This window comes from Harpia harpyja, chromosome 8, assembly GCF_026419915.1.
Source record: "Harpia harpyja isolate bHarHar1 chromosome 8, bHarHar1 primary haplotype, whole genome shotgun sequence".
Classification (NCBI taxonomy): Eukaryota; Metazoa; Chordata; class Aves; order Accipitriformes; family Accipitridae; genus Harpia; species Harpia harpyja.
In genome coordinates this window covers 316,021-343,162 of record NC_068947.1, presented here as the reverse complement: position 1 = coordinate 343,162, position 27,142 = coordinate 316,021, and the positions used below count along the sequence as shown (strand labels likewise).

The window sequence follows — 27,142 nt, the reverse complement described above, 5'->3', positions numbered from 1 at the left end:
TAAATAAAAGAGTCAGAACCACATGCAAAACCATAAAATAACCAGGCTGAGGCAGTCATCCAGTATAGGGAACGTGAAGGGAAAAAAAAAAAAAAAAAAAAGTCAGCCCAGACACATTTGGCAAAAGTTATAAGCAATTTAAAAGCTGGGTCTAAAAGGGGAAGCTTTGGGAACCTGAATTATAGATAGTAGTTCCAGACCTGTCTACTAAGAAAGATTCCCCCCCCCCTAAATCTAGTAAGATTAGATGTTTCATTTCTTTTCGTGCATTTGGTAAAGAAACATCAATTTTTTTTTTTTTTTTTAAAGCTTAGAAACTCCCATATATATCAACATCTATTCTAAACTAATAGATCTCTCATTTTATCTCCAAATCTGTATATATCATAGGATATGAGTACTGTTTAAGTATTCAATTACCAAATCTACAAATTTCAAGCTGACAACCATGATATTGATGAAGGCTTTGATCCATTTAGAGCAAAGATGTGAGACAAAGAGAAAGGGACGGATTCAGTATGATGTATATAGTGTGGAAGTGGTGGTTCCCTTGCTCTTAGTGACAAATAAAACTGACACTGCAAGGTAAACAGAAGACTGCTTTAAATGTATATGCTTTGATCTTTAAAATAAATAGAGCTCTTAAAATGAGCCTAAGGATTGCAAATCATAAACAGATCGGCCAGTGGTCTTAAAAGAACAAAAAGCTAAAAAACTCCACACCTTTGCACAAACATTGAACCAGGATCTGGGGTTTCTGTTTGGGTTTTTGTTGGTTTTTTAATTCCTTAAACTGTCTTCTGTTCTGCCCTAAGTTTAAGACCATATCAAGAAGCCCACATCAATTACCCAAGCATTTTTTTCCTGCATAATTCTGCTTCTTCAGAAGTTCCACTTAGTGAAATGAAACAAAACAGGTTAAATCGAAAGAGCAGTTCATGTAAAATTATGGATACACTAGACTTCTGCTAGATCTAATAAAGGAGACCTGCAGTCAAGAACAGATGAGTTGCTGCTGGTGAAACAGGAAAGGCTGAAATAAAGAACTGTAACAAAACAAAAGCTCAATACAACAGAAAAAGCGGGAAAGATAATGGGCTACAAAATGAAAGGCAATTACCCAAGGAAAGTGTTTCAAATCCTACATATGGGGTGGGGGAACCACTCCCTTCTGAAGTACGGCAATTCATTAGATATTGCATGGGTGTAATTTCTTTACCACAAAACTTAGATCAGCAAACTGATACAGACTTAAAACAGATGCGAATGTAATTTAAGTTGAAGACTGCCAGTTGCTTACTCAGTAGGACATTTTCAGAATTACCTGAACGGAGCAGAAGTTTCATTAGTAAAACTGGCATTTTCTAGAATGGTAACTGGGATAAAACCCCTCAAACCCTAGCCTTTTATATCCATTTTTATCTTTTTATCACTTTTTGTTACTTGGGCTTTCTAAAATGTTTTCCATGAATGTTTTTTTTCTGTCACAAGAAGAAAAATAAAACTCTACAGCTTGAGAGGAAATGTATTAAGTGTTTAATATTGTTTTGTACTAAGCAGAGACTCAGCATACTCTCACCAGAGCCTTTAAAACTCATTTCTGGGTGGTGCTGTCATTTCACTACCACAAAAAGCATTAATAAATTCTGCTTGCTGGATTAACACTGCAGATTAATATTGATAATTGGATTTATGTATCTGCCAAAAAAATGTGATTCAATGTTCATTCACAATACTTATTTCTCTTGAGGCTTAGCATCACTCACTGTATCCATGTGGTCAGTAGGGACCACATAAGAGCATCACTACAGTAAATGAACAAGTTAAAAAGAAATGCTCAATTGTGACAACACGTTTTCCTAATAAAATTTATAACTTCTACTTGTAATTATAAAACTTAAAGTTATCAGATTCAATTTTGGGACTGCCTTTGTGTTCCTGTGAAGAGGGAAATGTTACACGACCAATTAAAGAATGGTATTTGGGACCAGCGTCCTCAGCAGTTAAGTATTGTTTAAATATAGATCATGGAACCTGTTTTGCAGCTTAGTTAAACTGAAACTAGAAATGAAAGCTTTGGAGAAAAGCAAAAGATATTTGATCACATATACCAGTTAATTACTGGCAATACTGTTTTCCACGAACCCGTATTTCGGCAAAATCCTGAGTTTCATTTGTATCTCAAACTGTAATGCAGTGGTATCTCTCTTAGTTCCCATCTCCTTGGGCCACTATGATTTGGTAGGCAAATCAGTCTGCATCAGAGCACACAAGGAGAAGGGCACTAAGCCTGCATTCCATCCAGTTACTAGTTTTTATAGAAGATCCTTCAGCACCCATGTTTTTCTCTACACTGCTTTACCCTGGGGAAAAAAAAAAAAAAATTGAGGGATCCGAAAAATCACCTATCTTCTTCAAAATAACTACAAATTGTCCTGCTCTGCCATGACATTCACCTTTAAAACCCTGTACATAAGAATAGTCAATCACCTCATTGATTTCAGTACTGTACATACTCATTTTACGGGCCAAACTATGAACTTCTGAGAGAAGACACTAAGAGCTCACTAACTCGGGTATCGTTCATTGTAAAACAAACCAGTTAAAAGGCTTATGTCTCTAGCACAAGTGCTGAGCTTCCCTATGCAGAGCAGTAACAATGGACTTTATAATACATGTAACATTATTCTCCGCAGCAATTCTTGCACAGCCTCACTTAAGTCCAATTAATTGTTTCTATATAAATTAAGCATTTTTGCTGTATTAAATCCCCTTCCATATGATCCCATTCCATACATCTTTAACCCCTACTTTAGCGATTCCACAGCAGAACATTGCAAGAATAAATGGACATCTAAACATATTAATAATGCAATGTTGCAATCAGAATACTAGAGTTACTTCTTCCTGTACCAACAGCAACAACTGCTAATCAGAGTATTGTTTTAATCTATACTATCCCACAGTAACAGTGATCACTGCAAATACACTGTGGTTTGTAGAGACAAACATAATGCCTTGCAAGTCAGCCTCAGTAGTAACAAGCAAATTGCAATAACAGCACAAAAGTTCCAGGACCAATTGCTGTAGCAATAGGAGGAGATCATTAGAAAATGTTCAACTGTGTGTGAAGAATTTTTCTCATGTTACATCCATGCTACTGGGTTTGCGTGTATTTAGGGCGTACAGTAGAAAAAGCTGAGAAGGTCAGCTGGTAAAAAAGACTTACTTAGAAACCTCACAGTTCCAGCAATGGCTGGAAAGTCCTGTGATAAAAGACAAGACACTTGCAGAAGGCTACTGAGGTGTCATGGTTTAACCCCAGCCAGCAATTAAGCACCATGCAGCGGCTTGCTCACTCCCCCCCACCCAGTGGGATGGGGAGGAGAATCAGGAAAAAAAAGTAAAACTCACAGGTTGAGATAAGAACAATTTAATAACTAAAATAAAATAAAATATAGTAATAATAATATTATTATTATGAAAAGGAATGTAAGAAAAAGAGAAATAAAACCCAAGAAAAGACAAGTGATGCACAATGCAACTGCTCACCATCCGCTGACCAGTGCCCGAGCAGTGATCCGCCCCCCCCAGCCAACTCCCTCCAGTTTATATACTGAGCATGATGTTCTCTGGTATGGAATATCCCTTTGGCTAGTTTGGGTCAGCTGTCCTGGCCACAGTCCCTCCCAGCTTCTTGTTTGTGCACCTGCTTGCTGGCAGAGCATGGGAAACTGAAAAAAACTTAATTTAGGATAAGCACTACTTAGCAACAACTAAAAATCAGTGTGTTATCAACAGTATTCTCACACTAAATCCAAAACACACTGTACCACCTACTAAGAAAATTAACTCCATCCCAGCCGAAACCAAGGTTAGCTAGTTACTCAGACATGCACCATCAGCACCTGCAAACTAAGGACACTCCGTAAACTCAAATGCTAGCAAGCATTAGTTAGCCAGTTTCACACTGGCACCGTAACACTAGGGCTACTGTGCTCTGCCCCCCCCCTTGCAGTTTTAACAGCAGCAGAATGGCACTGGCAAGACATGAAAAATCCCAACAGCTTCAGATGAACGGGGGTTCCCAAATTCTCAGTTTCTCCTAAGCTCATAAATTGAGAAAAGGTATTTCTTCGCTGTGCTCCACAACCTACCTGATCACCATGGCAATCTCACAAAAAATAACATTGCTTGTTCATGACTAGAATCTTTAGCACCTCTGAGATGAAAAATCAGCATGAAGAACATGCTGCCATGGACTAAACCATCCGCTTTCATCATCGTGATCATATCAGTAAGATTGCGATGTTTCTCGTAATTTTGTTAATTCAGAAGCTTAATCCACAGAAATATAAAATAAGCAGAGTTTACCAATGAATTAGAGAGGAACTGCTTAAGAGATAATTAACCAGCTGCAGGTTGAACATGTATTCCTGAGACTGAAAGGGATATGGTAGTGTCTTCTGATCAGATTACAAGCTGCTGAGCAACATTGTTTGTAACTGCATAAGCAACATCTGTGAACCTCACTGATGGCTGAGGGAGGAAAAAATGCTCAACATTCTCCCCAGTCATTCAAAGCACTTTCAGAATACAAGCAAAATTAGCAGGGTTCATCTCACAAGTTGGAGAACAGAAACTTTTCTTCCTTTAAATTTGAAAACCAAATGAAGTATAGCAACCAGTTCAGTAATGTATAGATGCAGTTAACTTTTCAAGGTCATTTGGAGAGAGTTACGGGATTTTGTGAAGTATTCATATGCTATTTTCATAAATATGATCAAAAGTGAAAGTTCAAGATTAATTTAAAAATACCTCTTCTTAGTGAAGACCCATAAACACAATAATGAGATTTATTTATTATTAAACAAAATTGCTCTAAGAATCAAAACAGTCAAAGTTTTGAATCCAGATTCTTCTTGGAGGTGCCCTTGAAAGGACAAGCAGCAATGGGCACAAACTGACACAAAGCAAGTTCTGTATGAGCGTAAGAAAACACTGCAACAGTGAGGAGGGCTGAACACTGGAGTAGGCTGCTCTGAGAGCCTGCAGAGTCTCCATGTTGGAGATACTCAAAACATGACTGGACATGGTCCTTGGGCAACCTGCTCGAGCTGACACAGCTTGAGAAGGGCGTTTGGATTTCCAGAGGTGCCTTCCAGCCCCAACTACTCTGTGATTCTTTGAGAGTTTTGGAGTTATCTCAAACTATAGTGCATGATGTGTCTAAGGGTATTACATGACAACAGGAAGGCATTTCCCAAATTTAACAGGAGGAGTGCAAAGCTTCATGTTATCCCTTTCTTCTTCTATAGCATCCTGGTCCATGGTTAACGCCTGCATTTTAATTTGCCATAATCCTCTTTAGCCCTGAGATATTCCTTTGCTCCTGCCCACAATTCAAGGCAGCTAGCAGTTTTCTAAACATTGTTATCACAGTCACGTGACCTTACGCTGTAAAGCAAACCCTACAGGCAGTAACAGTGACTTTTTATTCTCAGGCAAGTAATAGAAAGTAAGAGTTCATATGTGTATGAGTTCCAGTCATGAAATGTACCTTGATGAAAATCAGAGTTAAAATTTTAAAGGCTGCTGACAATAATCTCATTAATACCACCATGTATTAAGATCTTAGCCACAGGGAAGTGCAGCAGAATAACAGCAGAACTTCCATACGTAGAAGATCACTAACAAAGCAGAACTTGCTACACCTAATACCCACTAGCAGAGCCTATTAAGTAGTGTCAGTTTTACGTATACGTATCAGTCTTCTAGAGGTGAATGAAATCTTGCATGTTTCCTTCTTTCAAAGTACCTGATCAGTGCATTAATGTCTCATCTGAAACAAGAAAACAAGCATCAGCTTTTCTAGTTCATTTGGGACAGACTTCCTATGCACAAAATATGATTTACTATTTTAACACCTTGCAACATTCTGTGTTTTCTGGGATATCTGACAGCAAATAAGACTTTGGGGAACAGTTCTAGTTCAGTATTTCATTTTATTACTGTCGCCATTATGGATAAGCTATCATAGCCACAGCTTTAAACAAAAATAGCAAGGCTAGAGTTTTTTATTCTTAAAAATTTGACTGTGTATTGTAAATATCCAAAGGCAACTGTCAAAAAAGCAGCAGAAATAAAAGACAATTAGCTAACTAGTTTCAGTATTTATTTTTTCTAATTCAATTGATAAAACATAGTTCGCCATAATTTTCAAAAGACACTTTCTTAATGTTACAATTGAAGAGCTTCAAAATCACACTTGGGGAAGAAAAATGAGCAACATAAGACAAACCCAAAAAGATTAAAAACCCACATAGCATACAAAAGACTTCTTCCCTTAAGAAGATCATCTTGCCTTTATAAACTATACACATAGTATTTCTGTATCATACAAGTGAACTATTTGCAAGAATGTAATCATCTAATCTAATTTGATACTGGGTATTATAAAACTCAATGCAATTCTATTTAAGAGTAAAAAAAAAAGGTAGGCTTCACTTCAGAGTGACAGAGAACTTCAAACTTCAGAGAAACAAATGGATCGAATCGAGTTTACACGTGTATTATTTGCTCTAGTGAAAATGAATATATGTGCAGTGCAGATTAATTTTTTTTTCTATTTCAACTTGAAACAGCACATAACTGGCATCTAAGCATGAAGTTCTTAAATTTTGTTGCTAAAATAAACACAGAAGTGTTGAGCTTGATATTTCACCAGGACTTTTTCCCAACCAAGACTTTTTTTCTTTCTCTCCCTAATTTACTGCAACATTTGCAGAAGTCTCAAAAAACTTCAGAACCATAAAAGCCTACCAAACAGAACAATCCATACTGGAAAATTCAAGAACTACAGAGACTAAGCCCTCTATAAAACAGAGTGTAAGAGCAGATCTCACTAAATATGTATTTCCCACTGTTGAAAAAGCAAATTAGCCTGCTGTTCCTAAATTACAGTATTTGTAAAAAGTGTTTATAGCGGTACTATAGCAAAACACTTCCCCCTCCTCTCCCAGACTCACAAGCAATGCTTCCCCTCTTGGTACTTCCACATTTTTTCACCTCATTTGTTAATTATTCCTTAAACCCCAATATACACTACCTGCGTATTTCATAAAGAAGAAACACTCTTTAACTTCATTTGTTTTACTTTCTCATATACAAGAGTACAACTGAACTGCAAAGCTAGAAATGTAAAGTTTATGTAATTATAACTTAATTACTACCAGGCCTTCAGTCTTCAAGAGAAAAATATTGTCATGATCATAGTGGGGTTTTGTGTCCTAATTAGACGAACAAAACTGTTAAACGTATGACCAAAAAATGCATTATGCAGTTGAACAACTCATACTAAATAACTGACTTTTTTTCCTCCACTCGTACAAATTATATAAAGGATAGGTCAGATTTTGAGGTGCTCACAATAAACCAAAACTAACACCTTGCCTCTCACAGCAAACCATGTTAAGCGACTATGTTACTAAACAACACACAGAGTCACAAAAGAAATGCTTTATCTTTTCAGAAAATGAGAGTATTGTAACCTAACCTCCAGATAAACTTTTGAACACTATATGGATTCGGGACTCCAACTTTATTTCATTATGGTGCTGCGGTTGTTATTGTCTTTTGCAAGCCAGGAGAAGTTAGGTAATAAATCTCGATCTCTCTCTGCAGTGAGAATTTGGGTACAGAAGAGCTATGAGATCCAACTCCTAACATTCACTACATTTACTTGTTAAACACCCACTGCAAATACAGTTGTTAGAAAAGAACTCAAAGTCCCGTCATTAATATTCAATAAATACATATTACAATATGAAGTGCAAAGTCTTACCAAAAAAACTTAGCCAGATCCTACAAGATCTGCTTATTCTCTAGAAAAGGACTACCATCCACAAATTCCCTTCAACAGTAATTCATCATACAGTCTTAATCATTTCCAGAAGTCAATGGTTAAGCTACTGAAAAGCACATAAAAAGCCATAATAAATAAAACCAGAAAAATGTGGCAAGTAACACCTTCATTGTCACATTAAAATAATTGTTAATAGATAAAACAATCCCCATTCACTTCCTAAACTTACCCTATTCAACATCTGTCCTCCATGGCAGCAATCCTAAAATAGGACCATGACACAAAAAAGTACCATTTCTACCACTGGTCTTGATCATACCTTCCAGAGGTTCACTGGAAGACACAGCAAGGTCCTAGAAATAAGCAAATTTGTTCAAAGCAAGTCACAGCATAAAATGGTAATCTTCATTAAAATGCATCACTAAGTGGTTAGCCATTCATAATTTGAGCAATATTTCCCAACAAGAAATGACAGTCTGCAGGATTCCATGAAATTGCAATAGAGAACAAAAAAATACAAAACAACTTAAAACATAACGCTAAGCACAAGCAAAAACCCTGAAGCACAATCCTAACCTTTCATCTCTTTAATACAAATGGACAAAACAGTGAAGGACATATTACTGGATCTTCTAGGGAGAAATGACAATTATCACTGAATACATGAGCTCAGTATACTTCAGTATTCTATCTTAAAAGCAGCCTACAACCTACGGATTCTTTTTTGGTTTTGTTCCTATTCAGTAATCTCAAGTGCTGAGCCAAGAACTCTACAATCCCTATAATTCAAAAGAAGAAAATTAAGTTCCAACAACTTCCTATATACAGATATAGGAGCAGTGACACTCTGAGGTCTGCTCAGAACACCCCACCTCATGCCATTGACAAAGCTGGAAAATCTACCTAAAATGCCTTCTCGGTATCTCCACCAGGAAAACTCATTTCCACTTAAGCTCTACCTTCAGCTTTCTTAAGCAGAATAGATGAAAACTTTTGCTGTTCACATCCTTCAGTTCTGATTCAATTAAGTTGTGTCTCAACTGCAAGGAATACAATACAGGGATCGCTTATAGTATTACCATATAATGGGGGAGGGGGGAGGGGGAAGAAGGTTTATTATTTTGCAAAGGGGCTACTTGATGATTATACTCTTTAACTGAAAGAATCATTACAAATAAGTGTCAAAGAAAACACTGACCACTTTTCTACCTTAAAATTGTATAAACACCAGCATATGAATAGTGGCGCGTGAAAGAACAAAGCCACCACCCTGAACAGAGCCAAGCAAAGATGAAAACCACATAGCAAATTCAGATACAGCCCAGAACATTCACAGTTTCTACCAAAAGGCATAAGCATGCTATAGATAGCTGTTTTCGTAAATTTTGCTCCAATTTGTCTTTCTCCAACTTGTTTCGCAGACCTCTTAAAATAAGACATGCAAAACAAGGCAATTACATAGGCCCATTCATGGAACTCAAAGTATTGCTTCAGGTCATGCTCAGCACAACTCCTTATACAGCACAGATTTTTAAAACCATGTCTATTTTCCCCACTCTTTCCAAATGTAATGTATTTTATTTACCCCACTTAATATCTTTGAACAATTGGTTATATCATTTATACCATGGCACACAATGCTTTACTACCTAAACTCCTTGAAGACATGAGAGCAATTTCAAAACACGTATACTATGCTTACTTGATGTCCCATAATTTTGGTAGAATTTTAAACAAAAAGCTCAGACTACTTGTTTGCAAAAACTGACTCCCAACAGTGCTGATAGAAGCAATACAGCTTTTAACATGTAACAAATGCAGGTAAATAGTTCTTAATTATCTGACAATTTAACTAATCTGTTTCATGCTACCCAATGACCAATTCCTATTTTCACCTAATCTTTCTGTTCTGAAAGGGAAGGGTCATAAGGGTGTATGTTTAATAGTGTTTAGATTTTAATTCGGGTATGACATGTTCACAATATTTCAAAACCACAGTAATGAACCAAAATAAGCATTAGTCAATGGCTGCAGACTAGAACTCTTACTCACCGGGAGTTTAGTCCAGTTGCTACCCTGACTTATATTCCACTTTTTTTAGCACTCCAATCACAGCTGTACCATATATAGCTAACACTGGCACATGCACAGTATTCTGTCACCCCACTACTGACATCTTAACTCAAAATCAATTTGGAAACTTATTTTGTATGTTTCTCCTTCAAGAGAATTACATTTCTCTTAGGCACTGCAGTGCAATTGCTCAACACTTGCTTTCATCCTTTTTTAGATTAGTTCGAGCTATGTTTCTCCTCCTCCAATGATTTGGTTTTGCTATTAATTAAATGGCAGCATTATTTTCCTCAGGTGGAATTATTAGAAAGCATCTTAATGAGTTACAACGACTATAAAACTGAAAAGCACAACATACATTAGTTTACTCTGTATTGTTAAGGAACAGTGGTCAAAAGAGAACGTCTACTTGTCTTCATTTAATCCGAGAAAAGACTTATCAAACTGAGGAAGTTAGTAGAAAAAAAAAAAAAGTAGTATACACATATTCCAGAAGACGACTTTCTTGAAAATGATTTAAATACAATTCCCTTCATATTCCAGTATTCCATATACCTTTTGGATAATTTCTCTTCAGTTCATGTATTTTGGAGGCACATTTAAAGGACAAAAATTTCAATATAACCTGTGGCCTTTGTACAAGTGCTTTTAGCTTTCTAAAAAACTAATCAGGAGAAAATAAGCCGTTAGCATGGTATCATTTTCTCTGTTTCTTAAATATTCCACATCAAAGGCACAAAAGGTATATTCCTTATATTAAAAAAAAAAAACAAACGGTATTTTCGCAAAACCAATACATCACCATTGGCAGTCCCACATAAAGGACCATAAATGACTACAGAAGTGGTCCGTATGAGAATCAGTGGCATGCAGTAATACTAGAAACAGCAGCAAAACATCCCTAAGAGCTACTTTTTAGCCAAGCTACATTAAGTACAGTATGAAATAAGGCTTTTGCAATTTAAAATCTGATTTTTTAACAAATAATTTAACAGTTTGATTTATAATAAAACTGTAGAGCATTAACAGTATATTTTGTACGTTTTTGTGCTCTTAGAGTCAATCTTAAGGCAAGTATCACAGGAAATTCTCTAGTCTACAAATACTTAGGTGCCCAGCATCATTTGCTGTTCTACCCCTAGCCCTACAGAACCTAAACATGAGCACATACTACACGACAGTAATATACTTGTGCTTTTGCTTGCAAAATGCAACTAGACAAAAGTATTTTCATGCAAGTGTTATTGCATGTTAAAAACAATCTCAGCTTTTGGTATTTTGCTTCTAGATTTAAACTCCAAGTTAAAGCATATTATAACGCCACTGCTGCTGTGGTATCACGACGAAAATCTGTTCTATATAACTACTAGGCATTGGCAGACGTTAAGCAATTCACATCACGTTCAAATTTATTTCTGGTTTTCGGCAGAGGAACTTCACGACCACAGTATGCCATATGTAATGAACATGAAAGCCTACAATTTCTTTTAATCTGTCCCGCGGTTCCTCAATAACATGGTAAGGTTTATCAGACAAGGAAAAGGAAGTTAGGGGAAATTTACCATCCATCTCACAAATGTAATTGATTCTAGAGGTCCATTTTAATCTTCATCTATCACTCATCTGAAAAAAAATCCAATTATTTCAGCTTCACAGGTGGAGTGGATTTTCATCCCGAGAGATATGAATGAACCATGAAAAGATGAAAAAAGCCCATAAATTAACATTGCACAAATATACATGCTACATACAGAGCTGCCAAATACCACACCTTGAACATTAAATTGAATCCGCAGCTCCCCAGATTAAACCTTTAGCACAACATATCCTCTCAAACACTAGCAACGCAGCACAAGGACTAGTAGCCACTGAATAATACCATACCTGGGCAGCACAGCTTGCCCAGGCAGTGTTTAACCTTGAGCAGGAAGGCTCAAGGCTAGCGGGAGCCCCATCCACAGGGGCAACCTCTCACCACAGCCTTGCACCAGACCTTCTCGCCACACGGCCGGCCCAGCATAAGGCACACAGTCTTCCATGAGACCCAGTGCAGAGGTCTCCCGATATCAGGGCTTCACAGCAGATGAAAAATCTGTAAATATGCTCAACAAAACAGCCTCTTTTTCATCCCTGCTTCCATTCCACTACCGCAACCCAGCTTCCACTATTTAGTTCTCAGCATTGTATGCAAAACCAGCTCTCAGAATAGGAAAGATACCATATTTTCCTTTTTAAGTATTAGTTACATTCACAACAGGCGGAAGAAACTGGAAGTGGTCATTTACCTGTACAGCAGCTTCCATCAGCACAGATTAGGATGGGGGTCCCATCATACAGACCCCACCCTCAAGGTTTGACAGTATAAAAACACACTCTTATTTTCATGCATTACATACCCTACACCATCACCCTTGTACATTTTATACTACAAGTCACATACCCCCAAATTTGGGTGCATGTACATCTGTTGGATGGTAAAGGTGCATGAGGCTTGGCAGCTTGCACATTTTGGTGGGGACCTTTCTGTTTTAACTATAGCTGTATTTCACAAGGTAAAAAGAGACCAAAAATAAAACTAATGATCAAAATCAGGAAGCGAGCAAGAAGTTATATATTAAGCCCTAAGCAATGTAAGAAAAAAAACAGGAAATAGTTTGATAGTCACAAAGTGAAAGTTACAACCATTGTCAAATTCTTTAAAAATCTGAGATATTAAAAAAGTGTAAGAACTAGTATTTTTAAAAAAACAAACATTGATTTTAGAGTGAGAAAGTAAATTTACTGGATTAAAACTGTTTATTCATATTTTCTATAACTGAACAATCTTGTCTCACTAGCATTGAAGCTTTATTATTTAAAGGACACCATACTTCCTTTTTGTTAATTTCTTTGAAGAAGAGCAAGCTAACAAGCTTGATCTGCCATTCCATTTTCAGTGAAATAGCCAACAATAGCTCAAATGTTATTTTAAGTGAATATAACTGGAACAGTCAAAGAAAAGGTCACCCATTTTACTGGTGTGGAAAAATACAGGATAGGCCTCCTAGCCTCACAGGGCTGTTCAGTACTTGTATGATCAAAGGCAAGCAGACTTTGGCCTTAATACAAATACCTTCCTATCTCCCCTCATCCATGCATATTATTTGCAACACAATTTTAGTCACTGTATTTTATGGCGACTTGTATAAACAAATTTCATATATCCCACAAGAAAAAAAGAAAAACAACCCAAACCAAAAAAACATCTCCCAGTATCCAAACTTATAGTTAAAACAATCTTAAGTTTCAACACATTAATTAAAAATACACATGGATTTTTTTTTCTGAGAGTTACATCACAATTTGAGTCAGCAATAGCAACTGCAAAACAGCTAGGTTAACAGAAGACAGACCATGACTTTTTTCAAATAGGCTGTTCACTCACAGAGCTTTAGGCAACTAAAACATCAATATGTATAGAATTCACTGAAACAGATTTAATGATCTCCAAATGACAGGAACAGCTATTTGGTTAGGAAAAGCAGAGTCAAGGTTCACCTTCTGAAAATACTGTTTTGTTACTATTACCATGGGCATCCCACACTGTCACCTTCATACTGAAATCTGGTTTTATTTCTAGTAGTAGCACAGGTTTTAAAGAAAGTCAAGCAACCCATTTGTTGTGTTGAAGTTGTAGAATTCTTAAAATCCTAAACTGAACAAAACATTTCAGCCCTCCAAGTTTTTTGAGAAATATTTCAGTGATTTCAATTCATTTTGCTGTGCTACAGCACCTCTTTTCTCTCAAATTCCCCTCTCTTCTATATATGAAGTTCTATGTTCCTCCTGGTCGGCTGCCACTCTTCCTGCATCAAGTTCATATTTCTGTCACTGACTTTGTGGGATATGTACAACCTCTTACCCACGTACATCAGATGACATGTTTTCTATTCCACCTACAATTCGCTCCTTTTTCCTTGCTCTTTATGATAGCTTTAAACTGAGCAGCTCTTTCCCCAATTCCTTTGAAGATAGGACATTCTTTAAAAACATAAGTTACACTTCTGCATAACCTACACCAGGCACTGTCAAACAGGTCTCCCACAATAACTCTGGGTCCCATGTCCACCCATGAGAGTACCCTTACTTCCCTCCTAGAATAACATCCCCAAATTATTGCCCCCGTGATATCCCCCTATTATGCACAATGCAATCACCTATCACATCAGCTTCACGTCTCTCACTTTCCGTACTATCTTTACTTTGCACAGTAGCTTGGCAAAAGGCAGCAAACGCCATAATAGGTATTACTACAGGCTGACCACAGAGACACAGAACAGAGTTCCCCCCTGTTCCTTGCACAGTCTCTTCTCCAACCATCTGCCTGTTTCCCTAAAACCTGTATGTTTGCAGCAGAGCGGGAGAACACTGTCCCTCTGCCAAAGTTGACTAGGAATTGAGCAAGTGGTTCAGAAGTTACTGGCAGGGTGGGAGGACAGGCTAATGGACAGATGGATGGACAGATGGAACAATTGCATAAGCAACCTTCCCTCAAACTAAAAAAAAACTTCAAAGTCCCACCTGTTCCTCAAAGCATTTCATCAGCACTAGCCACGCCCCACTTCAAGGTTTTCTGTTTTATAATAGGCTATACTGCATAAAGTAGTAGCTTTAGTCTATAGACTTACCGGATCAACACATTACTGACTGTACATCACGATGTACAGCTACAGCGCTCCATAAATAACTGTCTTTAAACACAAGCTGTACCCAAACAAGATTTCACAGTTAAGTGGAAGAAGAATGGTTGCATAAAAACATTATAATGGCACGTAATTTAAAACATCCTTCATAATAATAATGCCAACAAAAAAAGAAGAAACTCAAGATTTTGGGGTGAGGTTTTGGGGGGTTGGTTAGTTGGTTTGGGGGGGGGTTCGTTTGGGGTTTTTTTGGTTGGTTTGTTTTCATTTGTTTGTTTTGTTTTGTTTTTTTTAAGAAATAAAAAAAGGTGTAAAGAAATAAAAATAAAGACTACTACCAATTAAAGGATCTGCAAAGGCGTCTTGCATTTCAACAGCCTAGATTGTGTGAAGGGATAGAAAAGAAGCTGTGCTAGATGAACAGATGGACCAGGAAAGTGTGAAGAGGTCCATAAGGTAGAATTAAGTTTTTAAAGCACGAAACTTCTGAAGTGAGCATAGACTCATTGTAGGTGTTTTCATACAAGGATTAGTTAAGGTGAGGGATTTGGGAGGTTTCCTTTGGGTTTTTTTTAAAGCTTATAGATGTAGGTAGATAACAGCATACTACGTGTGCGTGTCTGGAGTAGCGGATTCGGGGATACTGCAACTCCATCCTTGTCTGACAAGCAAGTCAAGGAAGATTGGAAGCATTTTCGCAGAAGTTAAGCAAACAACCAGATGGCAGCATTGTGGATGTGGCAGATTAAGAGTAGAAACAAAAAAAGGGGGGAGATCAGAGCAAGGGAAAAACATCTTGCACCAAACACCTTTGCTTCCTTTTAGCTGGAATTCGCTTTTCAAGTGCAAGAAGATAATGCAGCAGTGTCATGAAAATGAGTTGAACATAGCAAAGGGAAAAAAAGAGGTGCCCTGGAAAGAGAAGAGTAATTTAATTTTACACAACTTCTTCCTAGTGACATTTTAGGAATAAATATGTTTTTAGGAAAATACTGCTTTTGAGCAAAAGGGCTAACTAGACAACCTCCTGAGTTCCCTCTTCCACCCCTGATGTCAATTATCACTTCAAACTACCCTAAGCAGTCCTATTAAAAACAGCAGCAGAAAGTTGGGGGAGCAGGGGGTGTATTCTATATTTATTAATAGATTCAGCCTCACTTCAGTGAACACGCATCTTGCAATAAAAAAGGATATAATTTTAAAAAGCACATGTTCAAAGGTTCACAACTGAAAATTATTAAAACTTATTATCACTGCTATGACAACTGCCTACTACTCTTTGACTAATAAACAGCTTTAACTTTTGGATGAGTAGTTCTATACATAAGTAACCCATAAGCAAATTAAACTTTTTTTTGATCTCAAATGGTACATAACATAAAAAGCAAACTTGTTCTAAGTTATCATAAACCTATGCCCAGCCCCTATTTTTCATCCCCAAAGTACATTCTAACACAGAAAACACTTAAGAGCTGCCAGGACATCTACCAACTACTTTGAACAACATGAATTTGAAATATCAGTTAAGATGCGAGATTAAAAACAGTTTCATATACTATATGAGGTGCTGTATGTTTTGACAGTTTTAACATTTCTTCACCTCTGAAGGGGGTCACATAAAAACTGAAGTCAGATGGGCCCCCATCCTGCATACACTCCTCCATAAGCAATACAACTGAAGTTAAACATATGTTTAACTTATTACATGTGCACAAGTATTTGTAGAACAGGCTTAAGTGACTCCAGGGAATAAACATAATGCTGCCAAGTGTTCAAAATAAAAAACAGAAGAGGAAACTTTTCCTGCAATTTGTTTTCAGCTACTGTAAAGTTTTTACTGAACACAGCAGGTTAACAGGAATTTAGAACAAGTCTAATAGCTCTGACAAGAAGAGCTTTACGAAAAGCTGACTATGACATATCCCCACCTTCCATGCACCTCAGTTTTGATACTACTATTTCAGGTACCAGCCAAAACTGCAATTTATAAAAAAACCCACCATTTTGGAAGACACAGAGCAAAAACTATATTACATTTATTCATGGCAAACTGCTCTGATGAACCGGCAATTAACATGATATGCTGCAGCATGCAAGATACTCTTACCCAGCATACTGAAATTTGTTGTAAGAGCTAGCAGACAGTAATATCCAAATTCTTCCAGCAAGCTTTTGAAGCTTATCTACTACAGGACTCCCATAAGAACAGTTTCCTCTTTGCCATCATCTACAAATGTTGTCCAGATGAAAAGGGAGAGGAGAGAAAAAGCAGTGCATAACATCTAGCATCACGAGTCTGCAACATTCAGGGAACACTGGACCTTCTGCTCTACCATACCAGCATAATGCCAATGCACGTGTAGGCAAGCACAGGGAGTTTGAGATGTGAATTACATGAAAAATAAATATGACCTTCTTAAGATTAGGAAATGTAGCAACAAGTAGAAGGCTTATAAACACAAATTTACTGTGCTCTGAAGTTTAATTCAAAAGTTATATGCTTTAAATATGTGAGTACAAAGTCCCACTTGCTGGTACAAAGCTTAAAAAAAGTTACCAGCTGGCAGTTATTTTGTGGCCATCAAATCAGATTGTTCTAACAAGTTAAAATGTCACCCCGTCTATCACATACAGGCCAAAGAGAAAGACCTACCTTCTCAAGGTCAGAAAGGGATGAGACTGTAAAGCACTGAACTGATGATGTACACTCAAGTAGCTATTCACTTACTTCACCCGTAAGTGGGACTTTACAGCTGAGTAGTTGCTCACTGCATAAGCACTAAACTCACTCAAAGTAAACCAAACCTACTGAAAAACTCTGAGTGATTCTATGCCAGATAGTTACCCCAGATAATCATAAATTCAGTAGGAACTTAAAAAAATCCATTTCAAGATCACGACTTCTATGAGTTTGAAAACTAAGGGTTTCCCCACAAACACAAGGGTTTCACAATTAGCTGTTAGATGATGAGATCAACCAAAATATAGTTCTAAGGAATTAAGCTAAATAAGAATTCTCCCCTACAAATAAATAATTGTAAGTGTTAACCATTTCTCTGAATTAATTAAGAAATGTACGGTTCCTACAGTACATGATGACTTTTAAATGCTGACACCTAATTATGAAGAAAAGTAGGAAGGGGTGAAAAAAGTTTTGTCTCCAAGAATTATTTTTTTTTTTTTTTACACTTAATAGTTGAATAAATATTTGATTCTACCAAACCTTGCAGCCACATCCTCACTTTCCCTCAGTTGAATGAAGCGGTGTGTTACCATTAACACCTGTACTTCTACAGTCATCTGTAGGAAAAGGTTAACAGAGACAATGATACAATTCACCAAAATAATGGAGCTCTATGTGGCTGGCATAATGAGGATTCAGTTAAGAATTGATTCACATTTTGTTTTTTTCAGAGAAGAAATTTGTTTTTTTGGTTTGGGGGCTTCCCCCCCCCCCTTTTTTTTTTAAATTGCCAGGCAAGTATTTCTCATGAATGCCACCCACAGCAAGATTATCTTCTTTTTCCAAAATAAGTGTCAGTGTTAAATTATTTTATCCTACTGTTAAAATCAACTAAAGGATTAATTTTCAAGACATTAATGGGCAATTCTAACACCAGAAGGTTCAACCAGTTTAGATTAGGAATACAAGTTTGAAGTCAAACTGGAACACACATCTCTTCTGAAGTAATGTTAGAAAAATAAATCTAATTACACTAAAGCTAGAATTAAAAGCTTCTGGAGACCTTAACACTTCAGTATCACAGGTATCATAGAAAGTCATCATATATTAACTATAACTATCTATTTATTCTGTACACACTCTCCTCATTTTAAGACACAGCAATATATTATTTTGACTCCACAGCTATTAAACATAACCACACTTCGGTATCAACCTTCATATGATCAGAGAAGCAGAACACAACTCTAACTTGAGAGCCCATACATTCATTTCTGAAAGTTATTTTGCCTAAAGGAAACAGGCATGGAAGTTCTCTGAAGGTCAGCCAATTCTTATGAAATTCTCATGGTTGCCTCAGAGAAGGGAGGAAAAAAAATATATGCAATATTTCTATAGCAACAGAGTTTAAGACATGCAGAACCTTTTAAATTTATTTTGTTCTTTCATTGTGATTTCATCAAGATATTTAACACAATTATTTCTGCTATGCTAAAATATCTTATTTAACACAGTGACAAAGAAATATATTATCACATTCTAAATAAAACCCCTTATTTTTAAAAGCTGAATACATTAGTGTTGTGAACATTCAGATGTTTAGCATCTTTCCTTCATCCATATTTAATATTATGAAACTGCACAGACTCAGCAAGAGGGCTGATGTAACAGTGATTTCCTCAGTTTACTTATGTATTGTTTTAATGCTCAATTTCTTTTATATTATGAAATTAATTCTTACTGCTTCTGATGCGGAAAGCTGGTATTACCATTCACAAACAAATCTCCACCTAGATACTAAAGTATTATAATCAGAATACAAAATTTGGAACCAGGAAATAAACTCTATTACTCATTGTATTACATACATTCTTTAGTGATAGCAAGTCACTGATCACTCTCATGCTTTGACGTTCTAATGTAAAAATCAAGATAAAAATCTAGAGTTGCTATGTTTCGCTCATGAGTAGTGCTAAAATTCTTTAAAATTCTCCAATAGCAGTTGTGACAAATGCAAGCCATTCTTGTTCCTTTCACATGATGAGCACACAGTTCACAATGACTTCATTTATCCTCCATGTCACACATTTTCAGGGTAGCTCCCTCTCATTACTGTTTCATGACCCATGTTCATGCTCTGCTCAGAGTAAGCATGTAAGCTCAAGAAAATACTCATAAATAAGAATTCGTATCTTGTCCAGAGCTTAAATAACACCTAGGAAAACTGCTGGTTAGTTTTTTCTTTCCAGATTTCTACTGCTGACTGTTGTGTGTTCGAGAGAGAAAGCTAATGCTTATATGTGAACAGTTTTCAAGAGCATCCATATATAGTCAGTATTATAAATAGCTATTTTTATAACAGCACTGAACTGTTTTTTCATTATATATATAGAGAGAGGGTGTTTTCTGCATACAGAAATTATTCTACCTTGCACTTGCAGTCTTAGCTCTCCTCCCACTCACACAGTCCTGCTCCATACAACAACAGAAATAGCCACTGCTAGTGTCAAACCACGCTGGCACTATAGTACATAGAGTCATAGAATACCAGGTTGGAAGGGACCTCAAGGATCATCTGGTCCAACCTTTCTTGGCAAAAGCATGGTCTAGACAAGATGGCCCAGCACTCTGTCCAGCTGAATCTTAAAAGTGTCCAATGTTGGGGAATCCACCACTTCCCTAGGGAGATTATTCCAATGGCTGATTGTTCTCATTGTGAAAAATTTTCCTTGTGTGCAACCGGAATCTCCCCAAGAGTAACTTATACCCATTACCCCTCATCTTTTCCTTACAACTCCTTGTAAAAAGGGAGTCTCCATCTTCTTTGTAGCCACCCTTTAAATACTGCAACATGGTGTTAACTATACCAGTGCTCCAATAATAGTTTCCAACAGACTAGCCCAAACCTCTTTATAAAAATAAGTTCCCTCTATACTGACTGTACAATTTTTTACATTTTCCTATAGCTATTTCACTAGTAAAAAAAGCTTATGAAATTGATATTCTCAAGGGGTTTGTTAGAAATATAGAGCTACAGTAAACATTTCAGTATTTGAGTCTCAAAGTGTATTTTTTTCCTCATCTTTATTAAACTAAACTGAAAGGATCTATGAGAACATTAAAATGGATCTGCAGTTCAACACTTCAAGTTTTGAAAACTAAGCCAGAGCAGATCAGCTACCATACTAACAGGTATGTTACAACTCTTGTTTTAATGTCAGACAAAAGGAATCAAAATAAATTTCTAGTTTCAGCTTCCATAAAGTTCAGACCTAAGACATTAAAAAAAAAAAAAAACTTTAACATAAAACAACAATGGGTTATATATCAGATTCATTAAAATTGTCAACATTTAATTAAAGTTAAAAATTGGGCATAATGCAAGTATTTTTTACATGTGTATTTTTGAATGATGATAACTGCTTTCAACTGCAGGTCTAAGCACTGGTTGAAATTAATTCAAAAGATCTAGTTCCAAAATATGGTATAGCACTTGACTGCTACAGCTTTAGATTTCTCCCCTTTCCTATGAACTATGGTCTTTCACCACTGTAATATATAATCCAGTTTTTCCACATGCTAGAAAAATCTAAGGGGCTAAAATATGGTGACAAAGATCTTGATACAATTTTGATTTAAATCCCTAAATACTACAGTTTTAGTTAAATATTGCCAAACAAGGCCATACTCTTGAGAGTTATTCAATGCAGAGGCTTCTTTAGGCAGACAGCTCTCTCCTTGCAGAATATCTTGCCAGAAGTACAAAGGGGGAGATTTTCCTTCCTATTACCAAATGAGCAAAATGAGAGAAATCTTAAACACCCACACAACTAGAGGTAGTATTTAAGTCTGCACAACAGAAAAAGCCAATACTTCTATTATTCAATCCAGCTATTAAAATGGTGCTTTGTGTTTCTACTACAGGCAGGTATATTTTATAAAAAGCTTGCTTCCCTCCCCCGCGCAACTGCAGATCTCTTCACTGTTAAGTCAGCACACACACAGACACAAAGACTTTAAGAAAAATCTTAAAGATCATGTTGTTTCATGCAAACCCAACAAACTATTTGAAATGTTAGATTTGACACCCTTACATTGAGATCTGGGAAAAAAATAGTTAAGCGTCCTCACAGATAGTAAAATCAAGGGGGAATTGTAGATTGTACTAGCCAAGAAACGATTATCAATTGGCAATATACAGCTTGATCACTGATTTTACTGGAAGCTGGCAGTGCTCAACATCTCTCCGAGAAACAGCAGAGAGGCTGAGGACAACAAAAGAAACTAACAGGGCAATTTAGAACTTCTCTCCAGCAACACTGCAGAACCTGAAGGCCGCTCACGATCTGCCTCTATGAGCGTGCCAATGGCTATTCCTAGCCCTCCTCCGTGTTACGTTCTCTCCCAGCCTATTCGAGGCGTTCCAAAGCTTTGCTAAACAAACATGTATTTGCGATAAATCAGAACTCTTCCAGATACGACTGACTAATGTATTACCGTCTCGACAAGACTACCGAGTAGAAGTCAGGTAATAGCTTCCCTCGCCCAAGGCACAGCACGGAGGAATCTGCGTGCTCATTGCCAATTCCAGGGGGGCAGTTTCCCGCTGTTGCCGTTTCAGACAGCTACCTGCCGCAGCAGTGGGAGGCAGGGCACGGTGCAGGCAGGAGGAGGATCTCCGACAGCCAGGCTGGAGTAGTTCAGCAACAGCAACAGTGCGCAGAGTCCTCACGTACGCCGAGGAGAATGGAATAGAGCTCAGAGCTCCTCGCTCCTCCAGCCCAGGAAGAGGCATTGCTGCAAACACACAGAACCCTGCTCGAAAAAACCCTTCTCCCTTCCACACGCCCAAGTCCAAGGACAGCAACCGAGTTCTCCCTGCTCACCGACCCATACAAAAGACGAAACCTGAGAGCAGACCCAAGGAGTAGCCCAGCAATAGGAATCCCGGCATCCCTTTCCTTCCTAGCGGCTCAAACCCAGGAACAGCCTTCTCTCTCCTGGGTGTTGTCCCCTCTGACGCTCTCCATCACCACCTACCTGCCTGAGAACTACTCGTGTATTTCTCACAACCGGCAGAGAAAATGCACGAGCCCAGCAACAGTGCGACTGATTTAAGAGCAAAAAAAAAAAACCAAACAAAAAGCAAAACCCAACCACCACACAAAAACCCAGAGAAACACTCCCCCCCCCAAACCATAGCCATCTAAGGAGTATCTTTTCAGAAACAGCCATGAGCCCTTCCAACCGGGCGGGAGGCACACCGGGGAGGCGGCGGGCAGCGGTAGCCCCGGGCAAGGGGCCCCGGCGGAGCCCGGCAGCCCGCGCCCCGCCCCTCCCGGGGCACCCCCCCTGCGACCACCACCGGCGGGGCCCGGGCGGGGCCGCGCCCGCGGGCGCTGCCCCCTCCCGCGGGGGGCGGCCGGCGGACCCCGCGCCGCCGCCGGACCCCGCCCGCCACCGCAGCCTCGCCCCCGCGGCCCCAGGCGCACCTGGGCTGCGGAGCGGAGCGGGGTGCGGCGCTGCCCGCCGGCGGAGGCGGCCACCGGCCCCGCGGCGGCTGCGCCAAGAAACGGCCCCCGGCGGGACGGGGCGGGGGGGGGGGGCGGCGGGGGTCGCGGGGGCGGGAAACGGAGCCGAGGGAAGAGGGTGAGGCGCGGGGCTGCCCCGCCGCAGCAGCAGCAGCAGCAGCAGTAGTAGTAAGAGCCCGGCAGGCGGGAGGTGACGGGTGAGGGCGGCGGAGGGCAAGGGGCGACCTCCCGGCCCCGCGCAGCTCCCCTACCTCCGCTCCGCCGCCGCCGCTGACCGCTCTCCTCACAGACGGCGGCGCGCGCGCGCTCGCCCGCCGCCGCTCTCCTCACAGACGGCGGCGCGCGCGCGCTCGCTCGCTCCGCTCGCCCGCCCGCCGGGGCCCCTCCCTAGCGCCGCGCTCAACCGACACCGCTAGCCGCCCGGCCCCGCCCTCAAGCCCGCTCTGACACCTCAACCCACCAGTAGCAGAGGAGCCAGCCGGCCTCCGGCCGCGCCCGCGCCCTCCTCGACCAATAGGAGCTAGCCGTGATCCTTTCCCCCCCCCTCCGCCCGCCGCTGGCACCGCCCGCACAGGCGGCAGGTTGGGTTGACTCGCAGCTGCCGAGCAACGGGCGCGGGGCTGCGGGCGGCGGGGCCGGGGCCCTGGGGGTCGCGGCGCCGGAGAGGAGGAGGCGGCGGCGGCGGGCGGTCGCCGGGTGAGGGGAGCCGCGGCCGCAGGAGAGGCGGCAGCAGTCACGGGTGACGCCGCCGCTGCTGGCAGCGCGGGCAGGTGGAGGTGCGGGGGTCGGCCTCCGGCGGCGGGGCAGGGCCGCGGCCCCCCACCCCCCTCCCGCGCGCAGGGAGAGGGGCAGGCGGCTTCTCCCCCGGAGGGATGTCCCCTCGCGGGTGGGCTTCTCGGCCTTCATTGTTTTGGTGAGGGGAGGCGTTGCGCGCCCGCGGCAGGCCGAGCCGTTAGTCACCCGTGCGCGGGGCGGGGAGGGCCCTGGGGGCTGCTCGGCCTCCGCTGGCTGGACGGGGCGAGGGGCGGCGGCCGTGGCAAAACCCGGGATCTCCTTTTTTTGTGTTTTTGTTTTTTTTTTTCTCTCAGATCCGCTCCTGAAACGGCGAAAATGTCTCCAGCGCGCAAGCGTTTCTCCAGCCTTCGCAAAACCGTCGCCTCGGCTTGCAGGTTCTGTTGCTGGCGCCTGTGAGGCTCGCGCTTTCCGGCTTTGCTCGCCCAAATAAAAAAATACGGTTAAAACCTAAAGCCGCTTTCAGCAGCCGCTTTCAGGCAAACGTCGAGTGTCAGCTGCATCGTGGCAAAATGCAGTTCTGCAAGTTACGGGTGCTTGAACTCGGCTCCCATTTTCTCGGTATGCTTCAATGGTTATTTAAATTAGAAAAATGTTATGAAGCCCACTGGACGTAACGTGCCATGGGACTCGGCGATGGTTGAGCATTGCTAATCTAACGCAACCAAAAGTACATTTCTTTTGTAAGGATATGAACCTTAAAAAAAATCTGCGCAGAGACATAACAGAACTTAAGGCGTTGCAGTGCATAAAAATCAGGCTCCTCGTTTTCGTTTGTCGTTCCACACAGACTGCTTCGTGAGCCTTGGGGCACTTAAGTGTTTTATTTGGGATCAGGGATGCACTTTTGAAGTAAATGCTGTCATCATCTCTGCTTACAGTGCTTCGTTTCACTGTGTGTGTGGAGTGGTGTTGGAGTGCATGACGTAGATCCCTTTTGGATCAAGCTAAATGCATTCCAGCCACAAACGCGCACTCCGTGGGACTCAAACCAAACTAGTCAAAGAGCGGGAATCCCTGAAATGTGTATAGCTTGGAGATCAGGCCCTCAGCACCAACTGTTGCACTCTGCAGGTCATCTTTTAGGCCGTGGTGCTTGCCCGTGGAGTCAAAGAGTTGGAGCTTTGTAGTTCAGAAGGAAGATCCCAGAGAATTTCTAAGGTAACACCTGAAAGACCTCATTCGTGGTTCACAGCAGGCAGTCAAACTGATCTGCTGAAACTTGGGTGCTTAAAAGTCTGCCACAACTCCCAGTTTGTATATGGATCTTCCCATATTGTTGTGTCAGGAGTACATCACATCACGCATAGCTATAAGGATAACTTGAACTGAAGTTCAAGATGTGACACTGTTGTCTAAATGGTAGAAAATGTGCTACTAGTGTTCCTACTCCAGATATTGTCAGTGGCTTTTGTGGTCCTTAATTATCCCCCTATGCCTGTAACTGATTCCAGGATAGAAGGCATTGGTGGTATGAGTTAAAAATTAAGATAAATGACTGGGTGATGCTTAAAAATAACAAAATTAATTTCCAGTGTATCTTGTCATTTTAATATGAGGCCAGATTGTAAGCGATGTACTACATGTTGAATTTTTGTGAGAAGGCATAGACAGAAACACTGCTGTGGCGAAATCTGAGCAGAGAACTGGGGGTTTTTTGTTACAACCTACACAAAATCAATTTCCTTCTCCTACAGTGCTTCTCACAAGTAAGCAGTTTCACGCACTAACATGATGTAGTTACTCTTTTTACTGAGATCTGCCTTCTTTTGGATGTTTCTCATAATACGGTACGTGATGGAGAAGATAGAACACTTTATAATAAACTTTAATCTTGAGCTTTACTTCAAAAAGGACAGCAGCCCATGATTTTAGATCCCTAAAATCAAACATCAGAGCTCACTCCTCTTCTGTATTCATCATAATATTTTTCTCTTTCATCTTGTGGTTGTAACAGAAATATTAGAGTATAACAGATTTTTGTTTACTGTGTCCAAAAGTTTAATGCTAATTTCACTCGACTAAAAAGATGGCCTTTTCTAATGCAAACCCTTGCAAATCAGGCATGAATGTGGAGGCCAAGCCCTTTTTTCTGACACGCACATCATGGTCTCTAATAGGGATTTTGTTTTGAGAAGCTAGACTAGGCTCCTCCAAGTCACTAAAATAAAATATAGAAAAAATACGACTTACGAGGTAAAACAAGCATATATGACTTTGAACACAGGTAAGCAGCAGGTCTCATTCACAAGAAGATAGCATTTTTAGACATTTTTTCCCCTAAAAAGGAGGGGAAACGCCCAAGTTTGGGCCACCTAAGTGTTTTTTCCAGGATCTCCTAAGGGGGTTGTGGGGTGATCGAGGCTGGAGACAAACCCTTGAAGGCAGCGGTCAGATTGTCTTGGCTTTCTTTTTTGGTCCCACAAACTAGCTGGCGCGGTGTCAGGCTGGCCCTCCAGTGCAGATCAGAGCAGTCTGATCTGTTCTGCTGGAAACGGCGTGAAGTGCCAAGTCCTACACATGTCATCTCTGGAAGCGCCTGTGAGTCACTGCATCAGCTGGGCGTAGAGGCAGCTACGGGTTTGATGGCTAACCAATGTAATACAGTCTCGGTAGGAAAGAGCTGCTTACCCACTGCATTCCTATCAAGCCACTGACACTAACGAGCCAAGCAGGAATAAATTTTATGTAAGCATCAGTGGAAGTGGAAGTGGATGGCAAGAGGATACTGAGTAAGCAGCATTATCCATGCAGTGTAGACAGGTATAAATGTAAACACATGAGGCAAGATACTATCACAGCGTTTTAGAAGAGCCGTTAAAACAGGCAAAAATCAATGGGAGTTTTGCCTAGCTGAAAAGTGCAGACATTGGCACATGCTTAGGAGCAGATTATTCATTTATTCTTTCTTGCAGTGACATTTCATTACATACAGAAGAAACAAAAACCGTGAAGAAGTGAATAGATATTGTTTCTTTCCTAGGGTCTTGAGAGAAAACAATGCAACAAAAGGGAGTGATGCTGGTTTTATTATTACTCTCTACAAGCCGGCTGTTACTTTCCCAGGAACCAAGCTCTCAGCTGAGCAAGCAGTAATTTAAAAAGAATTTTATCATGAATTTCCTATACAGCGTTGCATATTTAATACGTGCAATAAAAGGCCGACAGTCACAATTCTCAGGTGGTAGAATTTGCTATAACTGCACTGACATCCTTTTACAAAGCTTTTCTTAAAATGTATATTTTAAAATGTGCAATTTGCAAGTATTGCCCTTGAATGGGATCATTTCATTTTGAAGATTGGGCTCATGATCAAAGAGTTACGGCTTTATTCCTCCCTGTGCAATCATTTCTATGCGAGGGCTACAAACCAATTTTTTTCCTCCTCCATTTGGTGGGTCCTGCAACCATCCTTCACCGAAACGGTGAGTGGTTCACTCCACAAGATTTGCCTGGTACGGGAGTTTGTGGGAATTCAACAGGGATGAGTGTTTTCTGTGCATTCCCACCACAGAAC

General features: G+C 40.1%; 1 protein-coding gene across 1 annotated transcript in view; it reads right to left on the bottom strand.

Moving 5' to 3' along the window:
• The window catches only part of CDKL5 (cyclin dependent kinase like 5), a 133,419-nt gene extending 110,226 nt beyond the window's left edge, over positions 1-23,193 (bottom strand). Inside the window, exon 1 of the mRNA XM_052794302.1 lies at positions 23,085-23,193. The gene's annotated coding sequence lies outside the window, so the exon portion shown is untranslated. The remainder of the gene's footprint in view (positions 1-23,084) is intronic.
• Positions 23,194-27,142: the final 3,949 nt, after the last annotated feature.